Raw genomic sequence first — 22,957 nt, forward strand, 5'->3', positions numbered from 1 at the left:
CTCATCTTCCCTGGCACAGAAACGACAAAGTCCTTAAGGAATCTGGGAGCCGGCTGGAGACCCGTTATATCCGAGCCACCGCGTGGGTCAGAAGCTGCAGCGGGTGGAGCTTCACGTGAATACAGTTTGAACTGAAACCGTTTGATTGGCAGCTCAGATCTGCTGATTTCCTGCTGCCGTTTTATTTTGGCGGGTTCTCCTCCGTAGCCATATGGAACATGCTTCGTGTCTGACCCTGCGGACCGTACATTGTCGGCGGCCCGTTGCACGCTCTGACTCACAGCATATGGCAGTCTGCGGCTACAGGGGTTCAAACCGCTGCTCCGCAGGGATCGTCACAAGTCCATCATGAAAGCGCCTGGCGGCCTGAAGCGCAGGTGTGCCTCATTAGCTTCATTAGCGAACTGCCCGCATCGCCTCTTCCTGAGGAGGAGGGTGGAGGTGAGTATTTGGACTTGACTTGTCAGTCTGAGCGCTGGGTGGGTCTTTTGTCTGGCAGAGGTTGATCTGCTCGTGCTTCTTCACCTCTGCCAGCCTGTGAGGCGTGCAGGAGAACAATCCCTCGCTGTTTGATTCGTGGTGTGAATGTCAATTTGAAAACTTCACACGAAGAAAAATCCTCACATGAATCCTGCTTCAGTGGAAAAACAGTCCGAACACGAAGCTGCAGCTTAAGGACGGGTCATTGTGATCTTTGGTCTGACTGTTAGCCGCTGCTCTAACTTCTGCTGTTTTAACTTTAATCTGCACATAAACCGACAGACAATTTTAAAAAGTCTGCATGCAGAGCTGGGTGCTGCAATAACGATCTGGGAAAATGAAGCTGAGATGAGATCAGTCTTAGTAAATGTGTAATTTTCATGCTGCTTTTTAATATTCCAAACAATAAACAACGTCTCCTTGTCAGCATCAAGCTCGTCTTCATCAAATATCAGAGACAAGAATGGCGCGGCTGCAGAGTGCAGTGCGACTGTGGCCTTCATCAGTTATTAAAATAATAATGAATTACATTAATCATACTGAACACTGTGATGAAGAGAGGTGGTGAAGGTAGACTCACTCTGAGTGTTGATCAGGGTCTGAATGACGTCCTGGTGTCCGTGAATGGAGGCCAGGTGAAGAGCTGTGTAACCCTGTGAAGATTATCAGCTGTTACCTCATCACTCACAGCAGCAAACACTGAAGCAGCTTCTCGTTAGCTCAGTCATAGAAGCTACATCACTGTGTAATTGTACACGGTGACTTCACGGACAGGACCTGAAAAGCAAACTACCCGAAACAAACACTAACCTACCACATTTACTCTAAACTACCACAAACAAACACTAAACTACCACATTTACTCTAAACTACCACACAGACCCCAAACTACCGAAAAAACCCCACTCAACTACCACAAACAAAGGCTAAACGACCACATAGACCCTAAACTACCACAAAGAAGCACTAAACTACCGAAAACAAACACATAACCACCACAAACAAACACTAAATTACCCGAAACAAACACTAACCTACCACATTTATTCTAAACTACCACAAACAAACACTAAACTACCACATTTATTCTAAACTACCACAAACAAACACTAAACTACCACATTTACGCTAAAATTACCACATAGACCCTAAACTACCACACAGACCCCAAACTACCAGAAAAAACACTCAACTACCACAAACAAGAGCTAAACTACCACGAAAAAGCACTAAATCTACCACAAATAAACACATCACCGCCCCACAAACAAAGGCTAAACGACCACAAGAACCCTAAACTTAACCAAAAATGAAGCACTAAATACCACAAATAAACAACATTGAACTTGCCACAAAAAACACACTTAAATGTCCTCATCAAAGATTCGAAACTACCACACAGACCCCAAACTCCCAGAAAAACACACTGAACTACCACAAACAAGCACCAAACTACCACAAACAAACATTAAACTACCACTTTTACTCTAAAACTACCACTGACAAACACCCAGAGACACCAACCACCAAAGATGCGACCCCCCCCCCCTCCCCCCAAACAGACTAATTGGTGGATGGAGGGATGGATGGATGGTTGGATGGATGGATGGATGTTCAGGTGGATGGTTGGATGGATGGATGGATGGATGGAGGGATGGTGGATGGATGGATGGTGGATGGATGGATGGATGATGGATGGATGGATGGATGGAGGGATGGTGGATGGATGGATGGATGGTGGATGGATGGATGGTGGATGGATGGATGGTGGATGGATGGATGGGTGGATGGATGGATGGAGGATGGGTGGATGGATGGAGGTGGTGGATGGATGGTGGATGGGGATGGATGGAGGAGATGGATGTGGATGGTGGATGGATGGATGGAGGGATGGTGGATGGTGGATGGAGGATGGAGGGTGGATGGAGGATGGATGGATGGGTTGGGAGGCTGGTGGATGGTGGCTGGATGGATGGGGCTGGATGGATGGTGGATGGGATGTGGATGGATGGATGGTGAGGGATGGATGGATGGTCGGATGGTGTGGTAGGATGGTGCTGGTGGAGGATGGATGGATGGATAGATGGATGGAGGGATGGTGGATGGATGGATGCGCTGTCTTTGTGTTCAGGCTGTGTTTGAGCTGTTTACCTGTTACCATGGTTACTTTTCTACGCACTCACATCAATGCGTGAGCACTTCCTGCCATCAGCAATAACAGCAGCTATTGTTCTCGGTTTCTTTGGAGTCAAGAAGAATCTGTGAGCGTGTCAGTCTGAGCGCTCTGATCACTGACAGATGCTTGTCCACGCCGCTTCCTCTGAGCAGCGAGTGTGTAAAGAGGACGTGAGCATCATTTGTACACTTTAACACAATGAATCCCAGAGGAGGAGCTGCTGTCAGTGCCATAGACAAACAGACGCCCTCTTTGCTGTCACGCCGCCATTTAACGTGCGGTCTGTGACAGCAGACAGTCGGTGTTCATTACAAGGACGGGTCTGTAGTTAACGGGCCGTAAACGGGCCTGGAGAACACAGAGACGCCTCGTCGTCACACTCCTGCCGTCCTGTCAGCGCCCTCGCCGCGAGGCGCACGCTTTCCCAGTATCACCTCTAACGATCAGAAGAGGCTCTCTCAGTTTGACTGCTGGATCATGCGCTTCTTTGAACAAACAACAGATAAACACTTATGCGTCACTTTCAGGAAGGCAGGAAGACGGAAACACGCCATCTGACATTTTGCTGAAAGGTTGAGCTGCTTTTATGTGTTCAGGTGCACTTTGAGCTTCATATCGCAGGTAAAGGCCACCTCAGCAGGAGGTCCTGAGAGCCAAGGAACATCAAGGTGAGGCCTCAGCCTGATCTAAGAAGTGCCAGCGACATCCCAGAGCTGCTCTACGTTTCACTCTCATTAAATACAACCTGCTAAACCACCTCAGCGCGTATGCTAACCCGTTAACTAACCAGTGTCTGTGAGAGCAGACGGACACATCTGCTCTGAGCTGATTCTATATCTGTGAACAGATCACAGTGAAACACTGCTCTGATGGTGATATCTGTAGCTTAACCACAGTCGGGCAGCTCTTACTGTGACTAACCCGACCCCCACCGTTCCAGCTGTTATCCAGCAGTTACTGGCTGTTATCAGTGGTATTGTTCATCTACAATTATCTACAATGACCTGCTGATAAGTCAGAATTTAACACGAGGCTCAGTTTATCTCAGACAACGACAGGCCTTCTGCTCCACCCTCTGCAGTTTACACATATACAATAACTGCTGTGGAAGTTTAGCTTCATCAAATGATGCATGGATGGATCCCATCGGCCCATTTACAGCTCGTTTCTATAAATCTATAAATATGGAGTGTTTGATAGAGTTGTATGTGTAGACAGCAGTAAGTATGATTACAGTAATGTCCACAGATACCAGTTTGGAGACGCTCACGCGGCATGTTTCCACGCTATTCCGCGTTGTCATGGACGCAGGTTTACCGGTGGAAATGTCAAACGCAGAGACCCGCTACGACTGAAACAGTCACAACTGAGTTATTTCTAAAGTCAGTTTTAGGCGTCTGCTCCTATCGATATAATTCCAGGTCTGCACATCGATAACAGAATGTTGACGTGTTGCAGTCTTTGAATAATGGAGATGTCAGAGTCCAGAAGACTCTGGGGTCAATAAGGTGATGGAAACAACTGCTGATTGATCAGTCTGAACCCATAATTGAATCAGATACAGCGACCTAAAAGTCCACAAAAATCCCTGTTTGATGTTTCTGTAATGCCCTAACCCACCAGCAGGAACAAGACCCAATGCTAGAACATAATAATATACATTATTATTAAGAAGCCACTTTATTCAGTTGCATCCTGAACATTAAATGCAGTTTTAGTGGTTTAATGTTCTGCTTGATTTCTCAGAGACGTCCGTGTGTTGGACGTCTCTGACATGTTTATTTATAAACAGGTTTGGGACAGATTTCTCAAATATTTGTGTTTCCTTGTGTTCTTCTGCTCTAATGACAAACATGGATTTATAATAACAGGTCAGAGTAAATGTCAGTGTGGACCTGGCCCTGTTTGTGCCACACTTCTGTGAACAGTTATTTATCATAACAGCCATAAAAGACACAAACACGCCCAAACTACGACAAAGACATCAAAAGAAATCTGAGCTCTTCTGACTGAAACAAGCTCCAAGCCTTGCTCCTGTCTCTTTAAGGCCTACTTTCTTCTGATTGACCGACATCTGGAAGCCTGCCGAAGGACAGCACGCGGGTCTTGTGAGCTGTCTGCGCAGGTGGACCTGCACTTGCTGTAGCAGACAGACAAAAACTTCCTTATTTACCCCAGAAAACTTCAGATAGACTCAAAATATCCAGAAGGAGACACAAAGTCTCAGAACACCTTCAAAAACGACGTGAACAGAGAGAGCGCAGACGGCGAGCTGCTGCCAGGTTTCATAGGAAGCGGGATTAAAGAAGCACGCGTCCACACGCTGCTGTGTTTCCTGTCAGAGTTACTGCATCGGAGCAGAGAATGGACACTGCAGACACTCGAGTGAGAATGATATGAGAGTGCCGGGAACGTGAGCCGAGCTGTCGGGGTGGAGATGCCAGCAGGCGTTTTGTGCGGTGTGCTGCTCTGTGGACTCAAAGGTCACTAAAACACGACTTACCCCCTTCAGAGAGCGGCGAGCGGCATGAGGAGGTCAGAGAAACACAGAGTTAAATTCAGGAGATCAAAGACGGTACCGCTCCGGGCGCTCCGACTGAAGCTCCATCGACTTAAAGAGCGAGACGGCTGATCTGTAGGACCGCTCGTCTCTGTGGAGATCTCAGAAACATACTTACATGCTGGTGAGGAGGATGAGCCGAGAGTGGGATGAAGAGGCGGGAAAGAAAAACAGAGAAACAGGGCAATGATATCACTGAGGAGGAGGAAGATGTTTAGACCTCACAAACACTTTTTTACACGTGAACATCGTCAGCCTCTTCACCACAGGTGGAGAACTCCAGGCCTCGAGGGCCGGTGTCCTGCAGGTTTTAGATGTGTCCTTGATCCATCACAGCTGATTTAAACGGCTAAATGACCTCAACATGTCCTGAAGTTCTCCAGAAGCCTGATAATGAACTAATCATTTGATTCAGGTGTGTTGATACAGGGTGAGATCTAAAACGTGCTTTTCCCCGAGCTCACCACAGCGCCATGTTTTTTTTCGTGAACTGCAGTAGAGCAGCTTTTAAGATCCAGGTGATTCATAGAAGTCCACCATCCTCTGCTTGGCCACTTTAGGAAGCCTGCCGAGGGGCAGCCCAGTCTAACAACGCGTTTATACTACAGCTGCCCTGTAATAATATAACATTACTGGTGTCTCTACATCATCTCCAAGAAATACAACAGCAGTAGGGAAAGGCCTTTAGTCATATTTTTAGTGACAAAATGCGAAGCGGATTATTATATTATTATTTCACTAAGATGCCAAATTACAGCTCATGTACTTGGATTCCTGAACAGAAAGACGAGTGTTCTTCAGCTGCTGGGAGGTCATTACTGAGGCCTGCAAACATCCAGGAACACCACCGAGTTTCCAGGGAGCACAAAGATCTTTGTGGCAGCTGCATCCACAGCAGAGATCCCAGCATGGTTTGGAGGCGTGGGCAGGTTAGTGAAAATCAACGGTATCATGAACAAGAAGGTCGAGTGGAAGTGACCGATCGTGGGCTCAAACACCAACAATCGTTAAAGCTGCGCGGGGACCACCAGGAGAAATGAGTGTGGAGCTTACAGACTCAAAGATCGATGGCTCAAAGGTTTCTTTGGAAGAAAAAAAAAAAAAAGCTTTGATGACGTTTCTTGGTTATCTTTCATGGACAACCCCTGTCACCCCATGCACGCCCCCATGATGGACCATCGGAGCAAACGTAGCAAAAGACTCATCGCAGAACTGACCGCCAATCCAATAAGACTGTATAACTCTTCCTCACTCTGTAGGTGATTTTCCTGAGACAATTACCAATGTTACTCTGTTCCCTCTCAGACCGTGCAATATTACCCAACAGTACCTCATTGAATATTTGTTTCATCCCCCATCATATGCTGCTACTCCCTTTATTCTAATGCACATTACTGTCACTTTCTAGAATCGCCTGCACTGATAGGTCAGTTATTTATTCTCCAGGATAGAGTCATTTATATTACTTCATTAGAGTTATTTGATACTATGTCTTGCACTATCCTACTGTATATTACTGTACACTACTATTCTTATTGTATATATTGTATATCTTATTCATCTGTTCCTCTGTCTCTCCTGCTGCTCTGAGCATGTACATGACAAAAGAATTTCCCTCGGGATAAATAAAGTCATTCTTATTCTTATTATCTGTGAATAAGCACTGTTAGCTGCTCTGTGCTCTTGTTTGTGTGACCAGAAGGGGGGCACATACCTCGGCAGGAAGCATGTGAAAATCCCCTGCATGCAAAAACATTTTAATACTGGTGATTGTATAATCTCTTCTAAGGTAGCTATAAGGCACCTGCCCCCCAGCTGCCCCCCTGTAGAGCCACCCCTGGTGACCTGGCTACTTTGTCCCACATTTACGTCTAATAAGAAAATTCAACATATTTAACAGGGAAAGAGCTTTTTTTTCCTATTCACAAAAATCTTCCTGACATTTGGGGCTTTGCTGTTTCCTCCACAGTTAATTAACCACCCGCTCTCATCCAGCCGTGATTTTACGGCATGACAGAAGCACACAGAGGTGTCCTCACAAGAAATCTGTTTGAATGAATAAAAGCTGTTTTATTTATTCTCGTTTAATTCATGAAATTAATAATAATTGTATTTCAGCGCACAGTTTAAATCGGCCTTGTTTCCTCCACTCGGAGCAGCACCGAGGCGAGCGTTTACGCGGCTGCAGGAACATCCATCAGCGAAGCGCCGAAGCCTCCAGATCGTTACCTGAAGCGCGAGCGCTCCTCGGCTCGCGATGCCGTGCTATGAATTATTGATTTTTGATTTGCTGGCCGCTCGAGCTGAGGGCCTTTTTATCAGAGCCATTACCTCCTTAACGATCAGAGACAAAAGTTAATTATGTAATTATGGAGCCAATAAGTGACGTGTCTGCTCCGCTTTGCGCTGCTGAGGCTGAAACATTATCTCCTGTGTGCACATGATCGGCAGCGGCGGGCGGAGGCAGCAGATTAACGCTCACACAGGCAGATGCTAAATTGAATTCTCCGGACCCACGGCTGTCTGGGAAGCCATTAAGTAATCTCAACATTGGCCCTCTTGAATCAATCCGCCGTGCGCACGCTCTCTTTTATCGACTGAAGGAAAAGAAACAAACACGCGCCGCGAGCATTTACGAGGGAATGAAGTGGGAACAATCTGCTGACACAAATATGGGTTATTCTCCCTCTCGTTGCTCCGTCTGTGGCCGTGGAGTTTATAACTCGTCTAGTTAAATGACGGCGTTAACTCTTCTGATTCGGAGGATTGTGATTGGCTCCTGTGGTTTGGAGGACTCTGCTCTTCAACTGCCCTCAAAGTAATCGAGTATTTTTCAGTTCAGCTTTGGGACTTATTCTAAAGTTTTCCAGCTTCACGTGAGGATGTTTAGTGCCACGGTGTGCTATCCATCCCGTCCATGCAGGTCCAGTAAAACCTGCAGGAAGCGAGTGAACACGCCCTCTGCAGAGGGAGCCCGGTGAGGTCACAGGGTTACTTAAACCACTCCTCGGTGGCGGGGTCTCCGTGGTGGTTCACCCAGACTGCTCCGGGTCACGTCTCTGCTCCATCACCTAGATGTCAGGCCCGGCGGAGTCAGTGAAGGGGTGGAGGCTCTTTGCTTCATCAGGTGGTGATCTCCAGCTCACAGTGGGACAGTCTGCAGCTAAGCCTCTCCACCCCCCACCCCCCCTTCTGGTCCTCAGCTTGATCGTCCTTCCCACCCTCGCCTGTGACCACCACAGTGATGAGCTTCCTGTGGAGGGTGGCTGGGCTCAGCCTTGGCGGAGGGAGAGGCCACACCTCCCCAAATCTGATTCTTCCTGCGGTTTCTTCCTGTTAAAGGGAGTTTTTCCTTCCCGCTGTCACCAAGTGCTTGCTTGCAGGGGGTCATGTGATTGGTGGTTTTCTGTATTATTGTCGGGTCTTTACCTTGCAATATAAAGCATGTCAAGGTGACGGTTAAAACTGAGTTGAGTGCTTCCCACAGGCTGTCAGCGAGTGCAGATTACATTTAGGCGATAACACTTTACAATGAAGTAAGGACTTCCTGTTTTATAGCTGAACAGCAGCTCAGGTATCAGGAGGTTATCATTATCTACGTCTCTGTGTTGTTTTAGCAGATCTGCAGATTTGTTTTCTTATTGAGGAATCACTTTTCAAATCTGCGACTGGTGTTTTGAGATGAATTAAACTCTTAAAAACTGCTGTAAAAACTGACCTTAGGGCTTAAATTAAACCAAATTAAAGACGAGCTTTCCTCGGTGAGCTGCAGCAGAAGCAGGAGGAGGGTGACGGCTGAAAAACGCCAGCCTGTTTGCCACTCGTCAGCAGGTTAACGCTCTGAACTTCACACACGATGCAGTAATTGGAGGGGAAAGGCCTCATGGGGCGTCCGCTGTACATAACCTGGAGGTTAAGGGAGAGCGCGAGTGATTTAACTGGATAGTCATAAAGCCCCTGCAGGCTCGGCAGGAAGGAGAGAGAGCAGTACAGCTGCAGTGAGGCGCTGATACGTGAGAGAAGCAGAGGCCTTTATTTTGGCGGTTTAGGCTGATGTATTATTGGCAGACTGACACTGATTCTCCTGTACACATGCGCTTCAGTTCAGCCCTGATAGTTTCTTAGATTAATCTTCAATGTGCAGTTTATAAACAACAACAACAACAACATCAGTCCTGAGCACTGCACACACACCAAACACACACTCACTGATCTGACGTTGACGTCGGCTCCAGAGTGAAGCATCATGTCCACGGCATCCTCACGGCCGTGCCTGGCTGCCCAGTGAAGCGCCGTCTGAAAACACACACAGGTCTGGTTTACTATCTTCGTGGGGACATCCCATTGACATAATGCTTTCCCTAACCCGTACCCTAACCCTAACCTTATCCTAATTGTAACCCTGACACTAAAACCACATTTTGAGTCTCAGAAAAGTCTTCAAACTCATGGGGACAGCACTTTGTCCCCACAATGACTGTTTGTCCTAGGGATGGGTGTTGATAAGATTTTCACGATTCCGATTCCATTTTCGATTCTTTATCGATTCTTTTTAAAAAAGGAGAACACTAAGGTCGATCAGCTTGGAACTTTGTTTTATATCTTCTCTTTGAACAAGATAGAAATTTAGGAGTAACATGGCCTTACAAACCCAACAGTGAGATCTGTCACGGCTGGCGGAGTGAGCCGTGTGGAGTGGAGGAAAAAGGAGGACCCAAAATGCAGCAAACTGATGATACGAGTGAAGTTTATTTACACGGTGGCAGTGGCAAAAACAGGCAATGAAGCATGAGTAATGATAAACCTAAACTGGGAGAAACTAAAGAGCAAACCTGAAGTCTACAAAACGGAGAGCAGAGAGACGCAGACTAAGGAACAGGGTAACAGACTGACACGGAGTTATACAGACGAACCGGCAACAGGCAGGAGAACACACAGGGCTTAAATACACACCAGTAATCAGGGGATGAGAAACAGGAGGGCAACACAGCTGGGAGGAATCTGAGCTGACGGAACAGGGGAAACGTAAACTGAGCACACTCACATATGACACAGACCTTCACAATAAAACAGGAAACTCAGAACACCACACCAAGACGCAGACCTGACACTGAGAGACAGACAGAATGACACATGGAACCTGAACTAAACTAAACGTGAGATACAACCGAGAACAATTCCTTAAACATGAAACTCAAATAATAATCATCATCATCATCATCATCATGAACACAACAAGAGAACAAGAACACAATCCCTGATGCAAACTTAAATCAAAACACAACAAACTCAAAATACTGGGTCCAACGGACCCAGAACCGTGACAAGATCTTAAGAGATCCAAAGCCTACAGCTCTTCAATGGGGTGTCACAGGGTTCAATGGGTTCAAGCCTTTGACCACAAACTGAGTCACTGCTCGGTGACATTCGTCTATCCTGCCTGAAAGGAGACGCTGCTGCTAGACTGCAGCGAGAACTGCCAGCGTCTGAGCCAGACTCTGTCTGTCTCATCATGGTCACTAAATGCACAGTAATGGCAGGTTTGTAATAAGGCAGATCGCGCTAACATAATATGCACTGTTGATTATTTACCTGCCGCATTAACGGGAGAGGACGTGCAAACGTTACTGCTGCTGCTGGGCTGAGATTCACGAGTCCGGAGCGGAATTAAAAACACGACATTCATTTAAGGTCATCGCGTGTTTTGTGAGCAAATGCTTTTGCATATTCGTAGTGTTTCCTCCCTTAAATGAAATCTCTACTTTGCAAGTATTGCAAGTTGCCCTGTTGTTATCTGTTCTCGTAAAGTATAACCAAACTTTTGAGTGTTTGAGCTGCTTAGGCGCCGTGTTTCCTGCCAGGTAAATGACGCTCCGCAACGTGGTGACGTCATTCGGGGCGACTGGAATCGATAAGGGAATCGTTTGCAAAAATGGTCCCTTCATAAACTCCAACTTCTTAAAAACTCTGCAGCTCGGGTCATAACTTGCACTCCGTCAAGAGCTCATATTACCGCAGTTCTTCAGCAGCTTCACTGGTTGCCCGTAGAAGCCAGGATAAATTTTAAAATCTTACTTCTCACGTACAAGTGTGTCCATAAATCTGCTCCTTCATATTTGTGTGACCTGCTCCATATCACCACTGTTTCCCGCCCTCTCATCTGCTGTTCATCTTACTGTTCCATCCTCACGTCTCATCACTGTACGGAGCAGAGCTTTCAGTCGCTCTGCTCCTCGGCTCTGGAACTCTCTTCCTCCTGCACTAAGAAATATTGACTCCCTCTCCGTATTTAAGACACAGCTCAAAACACATCTGTTTAAACTGGCTTATTCGCTTTAGTGCTGATTTTATCTGTTGTCACGCTCTGTTTTATAATTTTAACTTGTTTGATGTATTTTATGACTATTGCTCCTTTTATTAATTGTGTTCTTTGTAAGGTGACCTTGGGTTTCTGAAAGGCGGTTAGACATTATGTAGCAGAAAATGGACCCAACAGCGATTTTACTAGAAAATTCCAACTACAATGTACAAGCAGCACTTGGTGACAGTGGGAAGGAAGAACTGCTTTTTAGCAGGAAGAGAGCCAGGATCAGGAAGGGGGAGGGGTGGGGGAGGTGGAAATAGAAGAGCTTGCTCAAACTGAAAATCATCAGACTTTCACAGTGTGTGTGTGTGTGTGTGTGTGTGTGTGTGTGTGTGTGTGTGTGTGTGTGTGCGTGCGTGTGTGTGTGTGTGCATGTTTAGATAGTTTTGTGAGGACAGAAAATTGTCATGCCACAATACTTGTGGGGACAAACTAGAGATGGGTATCGAAAACCGGTTCTTGTTGAGAACCGGTTCCCACTGTTTCAATTCCAAGGAATTGAAACCGGTTCCCACTACTAATTCCCTCCTATTTGGTCTTCCTAAAAGGTCCCTTCATAAACTCCAACTTCTTAAAAACTCTGCAGCTCGGGTCATAACATAACAGTTCCCACTGTTTCAATTCCAATTTAGTCTGATTTGATGTTACAATTAAAAAAGTGTTTTTATCTGAAGAGTTTGTAAATATCTGGTTTCAACTGTAGATTTGATGATGTTGGTGTTTGACTTGATTGTCAGCACAAAGAGGGAGAGAGAGGAACAGAGAGGAACAGGAGCAGGTGAGATACACATGTTAGTCAAATGGTTGTTTACCAAAAGTATCACCGTATCATAGGTCCTCATGTATCTCGTACCTAGTGTTTCTTTTTAGGTTTGCTATTTTTCAAATTCTATATTTATTAAGTTATGCAGGCTTGTTTGCACAACAAGGCTAAATAATTATATAAACGTTTCTGAATCTAAATAGTGGACTTTGATAGAATTAAACAATAAGTGTAGTGCAGGTCTATGACGATTTTTAGTGCTACTATCATTCAGTTCTGATTCTGGTTCTGTCTTGATTAAATCCTAAGTAGTCCTGATTTTGAACTGTTGTAGTCCTGTTTAGTTCTGGATCAGTTCCGGGTCTGGTTGAATTGGGGTTTAGTCCTCGTGTCTTGATACAGCCCTGATTTTGTTCTGCCTCGCTGCTTAATTAAAAAACTAGTTTTTTAATTAAGCCCCCCAATCCCACATGCATACTACCCTTTAGGGCTAGGCCCCAGGTGTATCAAATGTCTGCCTCCACCTCTGGTCCTCACCCACAGAGGGGACGTGTGGATATCTGCTGAGGACATTGGTAGAAACCTCAGACTGAGAGCAGAAAGTCCTGCTTTGAAGTGAATTCATGGTTAATTAGTTTAAACAAATTTGGCTGCGAGCTGCACGCAGACACACAAACTGCTGTGAGATAATGTGAGCTTTAATTTAACCCAACAGGACTTAACTCTCTGCTAAAGAGCCACATTCAAGGACGGTTATCCCATCGCCATTGTGTGTTGTATTAGAACGTGCCGCTAATTGTGTTTCTTAATGTGCTCTAATCAATCTGAATAAGCGGCCTGTGTGAAGGACACGAGGATACGAGTGCATTCACAGCGAGGGACAAACATTTAGAAACATTTGTATTTAAATCTGCTCAGTGAGCGAGCTCACATTAACTCTGACTGTGTGTGATGGTTTCATCCTGCTCAGATAAGCCGACACGTTCCCCTCCCACAGGGTCAAAAATCCGTCACCGTCACAGCTGCAGCAACACTGGTGCAGTTTTACAGAGCTGTGAAGTCTGCAGCAGGAAGTCAGAGTGAAGTCACCGTTTTTCCGTCTATCCATCTGTCCGTGTGTCTGTCGGCCCACCATCCATCCATCCATCCTATCCATCCATTCATCCGTCCATCCGCCCATCTGTCTATCCATTCAATCTCTGGACTCTCCACCATTTGACCTTAGAACTGAAGAAGCTTCTCGGATGAGAGGTGAAACGTCTTCAAGTAACTTAAAGAAGTCCAGACGCTTTTCTTTGCAAGCTCCTTTGACTACGATGACCTGGATGACTGAGAACCTTCACAGACATATCCATTCAATCATTCATCCATCCATCCATCTGTCCATCCATCCATCCGTCTATCCATCCATCCATCCATCAGTCTCTCCATCCATCCGTCCGTCCGTCCATCCATCCATCTGTCTATCCATTCAACCATCCATCCATCCATCCACCCATCTGTCTATCCATTCAACCTTCATCCATCTACCATCCATCCATCCGTCTATCCATTCAACCATTCATCCATCCATCTGTCTATCCATTCAACCATTCATCCATCCATCCATCCGTCTATCCATTCATCCATCCATCCATCCATCTGTCTATCCATCATCCATCCATCCATCCGTCTATCCATTCAACCATTCATCCATCCATCTGTCTATCCATTCAACCATTCATCCATCCATCCATCCATCTGTCTATCCATTCAACCATTCATCCATCCATCCATCCATCCATCGTCATCCATTCATCCATCCATCCATCTGTCTATCCATTCAACCATTCATCCATCCATCCATCCATTCATCATCCATCCATCTGTCCATCCATTCAACCATTCATCCATCCATCCATCCATCCATCTATCCAGTCAACCATTCATCCATCCATCTGTCTATCCATTCAACCATTCATCCATCCATCCATCCATCCTTCATCCATTCAACCATCCATCCATCCATCTGTCTATCCATTCAACCATCCATCCTCCATCTGTCTATCCATTCAACCATCATCCATCCATCTGTCTATCCATTCAACCGTCCATCCGTCCATCTGCCCATCTGTCTATCCATTCAACCATTCATCCATCCATCCATCCATCCATTCAACCATTCATCCATCCATCCATCTGTCTATCCATTCATCCATCCATCTGTCTATCCATTCAACCATCCATCTGTCTATCCATTCAACCATTCATCCATCCATCCATCCATCCATTCATCCATCCATCCATCCATCTATCTATCCATTCAACCATCATCCATCCATCCATCATCCATCCATCCATCCATCCATCCGTCCATCCATTCATCCATCCATCTGTCTATCCATTCAACCATTCATCCATCCATCCATCCATCCATTCAACCATTCATCCATCCATCTGTCTATCCATTCAACCATCCATCCATCCATCCATCTGTCTATCCATTCATCCATCCATCTGTCTATCCATTCAACCATTCATCCATCCATCTGTCCATCCATCCATCCATCCATCCATCCGTCAGTCTGTCCGTCCATCCATCCATCTTTTCCGGTATGGGAGTGGGTACACTCTGGATGGGTCACCAGTCCATCAGAGAGAAAGACTTCCTGCACATGTCTAAACTTGCTCATAATGACCTTTGACAGAACAGCAGTATCTGATACTCTGGGAATAAGACAATAAGAACTCTACAATAACCATCAAAGTGGACTGACTCTTCTTCTCCACATTTTAAGTTTACAATGTTTAGTTCTATTTTTAAGCACGGGTGCTGCCCCTCAGCAGGCTTCCAGAACCTAGCTAATCTTAAGATAGCTGGTTGAAGGGGAGAAGCTAAACAGCTAGTTTCAGAGAGAGGGTGCACTGAGGCCCAGTGTTGTCAGATATAGAGGGATTATTTTGAATCGTGAATCATGGAAAGCTACTCTGGTGAAGTTCAGGAATAAAAATGTGGAGCTGAAAGCAGCAGATCCACTTTTCAGAGTATATTATTTTTCTTTGTGTGTAAAGTTCCCATTGGCAGCTGTGCTAAAACTACGGCACAAACACTGCACACAGAGACACAAAGATGGACTTACAAACTGTGTGTCCGAGTGAGTGGAAGAGGAGAAAACAGAAAACGTTAAACTTAGTGGGAGAATGAAGGGCTTGTTTCAAATATCAGACTGTAATCCTAATATTAAAGTGACTGTAGGAGGAATCGTGGTCATTTTCTGCTTTTTTTTAATGGAGTTTCTTGCCCTTCTTTAACTACTTGCAGTGGTTTTTGATGTCTGTGGATATATAATCCCACACAACTCATCAGTCCTCCGTGCATCCGGAGGGAGGATCGAAGCTCATTTTGCTTTAATACAGCAAACATTTATGCAGATTTATGACTCATTCTGATGGATGTTAAAGTCGTCCTGATGCGAGTCCTTGGTAAAATGCTGCGTTTCCTCCTCACACTGCTTCATCAGAAGCTCCTCCTCCTGGTCCTGTTATTTGGACCCCCTCCCTCGTGGTGCTGCTCTAAACTGGATTAAACAGCCTGAACATCGTTTTCTGCTGTTTTCCGCCCATTTAATTATGCCGCACTGATGTTCCTCATTCAGCCAACAACCGTGAGCGTGAAAACCGAGCGGGGCGCCGCCATCACAGGAACAGGAGGGGAAAAACCTGTCAGTGTCCACAGGATGCTTCATGGAGGTTTATTTTGGCGGCGTGCCCGTGTTGGCGGCGAGGTGCAGACTGACCACTGAGCCCAGAGTTTTCATTAAAAGGTGCTAACTGAAGCCGGCCTCACCCGCCGGCCTCCTCCAACACTCGACCAGATTGTTCGTGCCTCCACTTCAGCCTCACACAGGCAGGTGTGCAAGACTGCAGAGGACACATTTATTCATTTCCTCGAGTCAATCAGAGGCAAAACTTACTTTTTCAAACTCAAACATCGAATGCTTTTCTTCTCAGAGCAGATTATTCTGCATTTACAGCGATGCTCTGACGAGCCGTAGGCCTCGTGTTATGAAAAGAGTCAAACTGATCCGGACGAGTAGAAAGCACTGATGCATCTGAATAACGATCAGCTTGAATTAGAGTCCAGAATCTGTTAGTTTGAATGAGTTTGTTTCTGACATCTTTGATTTACAGTCTACTACAGGAGCAAGGACACATCCTCACAAACACAAGGCAGACTGAGAGACCTGCAGGCTGTCTGGATGCAGGATCTCTGGATCGTGCACAGTGCAGGGATTTTCTGTTCCTTTAAATGGTTAACGAGCCAACTAGAACACGGGCCAACTCAACGAGCCACAAAAGCTCCGTGTTACACATTTGCAAACATGACAGACACCTGTCCGCCTCAGCGGGACACTCGGGCCTCCGAGAGACGCTCACAGCCGTTGTCCTCGCACAGATCCGGGGGTAACGCCGACAGTGACCCGGCACAAACCGCCGACTGCCTGCCAACAGTCGGGCTCGGTGTGCCGAGCATCTGTCGGCCCTTTGGAGGTGGAGGAGTGACGCGCGGGATGAGTTAGCGCCGCTCGCCTGGAAGCAGCAGGCAAAAAGCACATCAGAAAGGCGTCAGCTTCACTCCTTCCGTTTTGATCAAGCGAGGCATGAAAAGGAGAGCAACGCTGTCAAATGGCGAGAGGGCTACGCCATTAATGTTGTTATTTCTGCACGGGGAGGTCTGTGCAGCTAATGGGAGGGGGGGGGGGCACATTAGGCGAGGCCATATGGAGGGGTCCCTTTGCTGGAGCTCTTGAATAGGCAGCTTAGAGCTGTGTGAAATTCTGCTTGTGTAGAGTTTTCAAAGACAGCCTGCAACAGCTCTGCCATATGTGGCGCTCTGAAAAGCCGGCTCTATTGGCTGTGGAGTCACACTTTGACTTAACAATGAATGTGAGGAACATATGCTGGGACGGGGTCTCAAAGAGCTGCAGGAGAAGAAAGGAAACCACAGATCGATGCAGGAGCGCTCACAAACAAGGACAATCTCGCCGTTCCCGAGATCCTCCGCTCAGCACCGTGAAATCAAACCGCCACCAAATAAAAGTACAGAGGCTCCGGCGAATGGCTGTGGAGAAATTATCAGTCCCTCCCATCTGCTGGGAGCCGAGCCGCCTCCCTTCAGGCTCGCTGTCTGCTCAGATATTAATTACCATGTAATTACAATATCATTACACACGCCCGCTGTCTGGCTGCTGGGCCGCTCCAATCGCACGCAGGCCTAATGAGCGTGGACCCGCCATCCCGATGCGGCGTCCAAGGCGCGCGGCGGATGGCCAGGCGCGCGGCGGACGGCCAGTCGGCGCCGCCGTGTTTGAGCCCTCCCCCCCCGAAATCTCCAGACCCCGAGACACAAAACAGCACAACGAGCTGACCACAGACAGGAAGACGCACATGCGATAAGGCCGTGTTGTTGCTGCGTTTCTTCATTTTATCAGTTTGATAAAATCTCTGACTTTTTAATTTTTTTTCTCCATATTTGTGTCCGTTTCTGTCTCTTTGTCGTTGTTTTGTGTTTCTTTGTATTTGTGCTTCTTAGCTTTAGGCAGGGTTTAGTCTCTGTGCGGTGGTTCGGCGTGTCTGTGCACGCCGTGTTCGGTAATCCGTCCATGTTGCTGTGATTAACCTGATGGCAGGCTGTCAGAGCTGTCAGCCTCTTTGAAGAGAGGGCTGCACGGCTCGCAGCGCAGTGCTGCATTTCTGCAGGTGTTTCAAACAAACACACAGGATGTCTGAGTGAGGCCTGCTTACATGAACTGAATTTTACATTAACCCCGCCCTCTGCTCGCGTGAATATCCGACTCGTTTTAAACTTGCCGTGGTGACGGGAGACAGGAGGTGAGGGAGCTGCTCTCTGTGATATGGGCGCTCAGCTAATTGAGGCAGAAGGCAGAGGTGTTCTGTTGTGTTCAGATGATTCATGTTAACGAAGCCAAACTCACCCCCTTCATGTACGGCAGGTTTGCATCACAGGAGGCCGTCAGCGGCAGCCGGAAAGAGTCAGAACACAGAAGCCGATGAATTCACAGTGAAACAGCCTGAGAGCAGGACTGAAAACAGGAGGGACAAAAGCTGCTGGCTGCTAAACTACTGTCCAAACTAACGTGGAACAAACACATCCCGTCGATTCAGGCTGATTTATTGGTCATGACCTTTCACTCATTCAAGAGTCGAAGTGCTGCTATATTTATTACTGTGCTGCAGTGGTTTGTATCATATCTATCTAACAGACTCCAGTTTGTGCATGTAAATGGAGAGTCCTCTTCACACACTGAGGTTAATTATGGAGTTCCACAGGGTTCAGTGCTAGGACCAATTCTGTTTACATTATACATGCTTCCCTTAGGCAGCATCATTAGAAGACATAGCATACATTTACACTGCTATGCAGATGACACCCAGCTCTATCTGTCCATGAAGCCAGATAACACACACCAATGAGTTAAACTGCAGGAATGTCTTAAAGACATAAAGACCTGGATGGCCGCTAACTTTCTGCTTCTTAATTCAGATAAAGCCAATAAAACCTGTCAGTCACTATGTGTTTACACACCTCTCTGCATTTAATCATTAGTTATTATTAATCTCTGGCTGCACAGCGAGCCTTTGTCCTGTCCTCCCTTCACTCCTGGTTTTGGTGGTGAGACGGTGAAGTTTTATTTTAAAGGTGAACCTTCACTGTTTCAGTTTGCATTACACTTTTTCTATTTTCAGCACAGCTCAAAAACAAAATGACAATTCATGCAAACTACAAGTGGGTGCAATAACAGGTAGGTGTTCTGCAGCAACCACTCCCCAGGGCACATTTTTCCCTAGCAACTGGAGGTTACCGTGTGGTCGCTGACTGGTCTCTGGACCTAAATCCACGTATGATGGTCCCACCCAAGCCTCTGTGCTGGATGGATGTTTTACCCGTGGTTCCACATGCTAGCTTCATTTTGTTATCATTTGTGCTTTTATATGAATTTTTATTTATTTTGGAGCATTTTCTCCACCGTTCAGAGCTTTTTACCTGACCTTGTGAATGCAGGCAGTCTGCTATAAGACATTTTGTACTAGAATTAAAGAGTTTGTAGGTACAGACGTGTTTTGCCTGCATAAAGAGAATTGATGTAAGTGTGAATACAACCACAGTGTATGTTAAAGACTTCATGGAGCAGGTTTCATTGAACAAATAATTTTTTCTGTGTAAAAATCTACAGTGTGACTCCTCGGTTAGCTTAAGTGAAGCTGTTATAAGCTCAGCTTTATTCATGAAAATGATTACAGCTCTTCTCACACGTCAGCGTAGTTTACTCGGGACGGTCCTGACAGTAACCATGAAGCCTCCGTCCTCGGTCTTCTGTTTATCTGATCCTCGTCCTCACCTGCTGCCTGACTCTCAGCAGCTTCTTATCCAAACTAATAGGATCATTACCCCCCCTCCATTCATTCAGCTGCACTCCCCTTTCTTTCTTTTCAATAAGCAGATTACTAACGTCTTTGTTGCTCTTTGAACATTTAATTTCCTTAAGCCAATTGTTTTGTGAAAGCGTCCGGCTCTAAAGCCATTTATCGACGTTTGCTGACAGCGTGGTGACGGCAGAGCTCAGGTGGAGCGGCAGGCTGCAGCATGGAACCAGAGGAACACTTATTATTAATGAACCAATTATTACTGTCTGCAAAAGTAAAGCCACGCCTACTTCCTGCTTCCAGTAGAGAGCTTCAGATTAAAGGCGGTTCCTGTCCAAAACAACACAACAAAGTTAGGAGGCAGACTGGGAGCTTTGAAAATTTGGGTCCAGAGGTCAGTTCATGGTCTCCAATGAGCTGAGGCGAAGCTTAGCAGGAAGCTGCCTGTAAGGACTCACTGCTGCCTCTGCTGGACATCAGAGGACCTGCAGGTTTTGATGTTTAATTGTTGGTTTTCACTTGTTTTTGGTTAGATGTAGTAAAAGAAAACTCAGTCAGACAGAGACCAGTCGGTGATTCTCTGGAAACCTCCGGTCGCTGGAGAAAACCGTGTCACCAGATCGGTGGCTGCTGTTGCCGGCTGTCACCAGAAGAAATCAGTCACAAAGACGGTGCTGCACCAACGTAAACGATTCTCTTCATTATGGGGTGAGTCGATCTCCTGTTCTTCGACTGCAGCTAGCTCAGAATGCTGCTGCACGCCTTTTGACTGGCACTCGTAGATGCGAGCACATCACCCAGTTTTATATTCACTTCATTGGCTGCCCGTGCATTTTAGGATCATTTAAGCTGCTTTTATTTGTTTTTAAATGTCTGTCCAATGCTGCCCCTCTGTACCTCTCTGAGCTTCTTCATCCACACATACCTTCCCGGCCCCTCAGGTCGGCAGACCAGCTCCTCTTGAGCGTGCCCAGGACTAATCGTGAGCTCAGAGGGGATCGGGCGTTTGCTGTGGCAGCACCAAAACTGTGGAATGAGTTGCCTTTACATGTTAGACAGGACCTTCCTTATCTGTTTTTAAATCACGTCTTAAAACATATTTATTTACCTTGGCTTTCAGCACAGCAGGACTTGTTGATGTCTCTTAATATGTTTCTTATTAATTACATTATTTTTACTTTTAAGATATTCTATATGCAATTTAAACTGTTTTCTCTTTGTTCTATATTTGTAGCACCCCTAACCCTTATAAATAAAGATGCTATGCTATACTTCGAGCAGACAAGTCAGCATCTTCTATACAGATACGGGCAACAGGCTTTCAGTGCAGCATGGTCAACCTCTCTGTGACAGGTTCCACCCACTGACACCAGCTACCATCCACCAGCTGGTTGGTGAATGCACATATTTCCATGGGAGACCGGCCCGTGTGACCTTTCTGTCCTCTAACCCTCCTCCGTGAAGCTCTTTGAGCTGCACGTGTGAAACAGAAATAATTCAGTCATCCTATGAAAATATGACCTGTGAGCAGGTAAGCAAGTGTTTTACTTACGGTGATGAAATCCTGACGAGGTGAGAAAAGAGGAAAGGAAAAAGGAAAGAGTTCAAGTGTTTAGAGGATGAATCAGAATAGCGGCGTGCTCACTATCTCCGCCTATAAGTCCTACTGCACGCGCTCCAGCTAATGCACCAGACTCTATTCAAGCATCGCTGTGTGTGTAACAAACACTGATGGCTTTAATCCAGCAGCTACTAATCACTAAATGACACCTTCTGCATCAGAGCACCGCACGGGGCACTAGACCTGAAGCGGACCTTCTTTAGCACGAGCCCGGGCTCCTGAGCGAGCAGCCGGCGCTGGGTGGCCACGTTCCCCACGGCACAGCTCTCCAAACCCTGTGGAACAGAGACTGGGGGAGGAAGGGGAGGGAGAGGAAAGGAGAGGAAGGTGACCTCCATCTGTATTTAAACTATAACCGAACACCAATGAAGAAGCGATGAAGCCCAGGCTGTCTCCGCCCCCTGACATTTGGAACTGTTGAGAGAGGTGAACATGTTTCCTTCCAAACTTTCAGTTTGATGCTAAAAACGGATTTTGTAACATTTCCTCTGGTGTCTTGATTTTCTGTCATAAACTGGCGTCCTCGTTGTCCTCTAGCCAAGGCGGGGGCTGCTGGGCGGCGGGCGAGCGGGGATCCTGACGCCATTAGTGGTGTTTATTGGCCAGCAGGGTGCTGCGAAGCACCACCCAGGCCTTTAATCAGAGGCCTGCCGGGCTGTCCTCACTGTTTACCTGATAGCTCCGTGTTAATTACACAGCCTGGGCGGGCACAGAGGGAGGCCGTCCTTCAGCTTGATGGCACGCCGTGGCTAACGGCTCGCAGTCGACCCTGATGCAGCAGGAAGAAAACACGTCCAGCTCAGTGCACGTTTAAAACTTGTTTCCAGCACAGAGACGTGTTTTCAGTCAGCTGCAGAGGAAACCTGCCCTCAGCTTGGCGTAGGCGTCCGAAGGACTGAGACTCAGAAACCAACCGAGAGCTGTACACTCATGGACACCAGATAGTAGTTTAGTCTGGTTTGGTCTGGTTTGGAGCTCGTGTTGGACTGACGAGAGGCTGGACTTTACCTCGGTCAGTAAAGTATAACTGGTGTCGCAGCAGATGCTGGTTAATCCAAGCCGGAGCCTGAACAAACTGAAGCCACAAACATCGATCAGACTCAGCGATCTGGACACGAATCAATAACGAAACTGTCGCTCTGCAAACTTACAGCCCAGTAACAGGCGGACAGTTCCTGCTGGGTCCAGTCAGACAGCAGCAGGAGGCCATCACAGCCAATGAGCAGCCGGCGCTGTGTCATTATGGGATATCACCATGGGAACGGCATCGGGGGGAGGGTCTGTTTCAGCTCTTTCACACACACACACACACAGCAAAGGCTCTTTGTGTCTCACCATGACGGAGGACGTCGTGACGCTCCTCGTGTCGTCCTCCTCGCTCTGCCAAACAACAACAACACAAACTCATCAACACTCACAGAAAACTTTTAGCTCTGAAATCCCCGTCAGACAGAATCTTTACACCGAGTTCTCAGCACAAAATATTTCTACTGCTTTGACATACAGCGCTCCCTCGTTTATCGCGGGAGTTACGTTCTAAAAATAACCAGCGATAGGTGAAATCCACG

General features: G+C 46.6%; 1 long non-coding RNA gene across 1 annotated transcript; it reads right to left on the bottom strand.

The window, feature by feature from the left end:
• Positions 1-624: 624 nt before the first annotated feature.
• Positions 625-9,763, bottom strand: LOC120737009. Its single transcript, XR_005696654.1, has 3 exons — positions 9,426-9,763; positions 4,292-4,297; positions 625-1,133 (listed from the first exon to the last, which is right to left on the bottom strand). It is a non-coding gene; the product is annotated as an uncharacterized LOC120737009 (long non-coding RNA).
• Between the last annotated feature and the right edge of the window lie 13,194 nt (positions 9,764-22,957).

Source organism: Simochromis diagramma, unplaced genomic scaffold, assembly GCF_900408965.1.
Source record: "Simochromis diagramma unplaced genomic scaffold, fSimDia1.1 OVJJ01000327.1, whole genome shotgun sequence".
NCBI lineage: Eukaryota > Metazoa > Chordata > Actinopteri > Cichliformes > Cichlidae > Simochromis > Simochromis diagramma.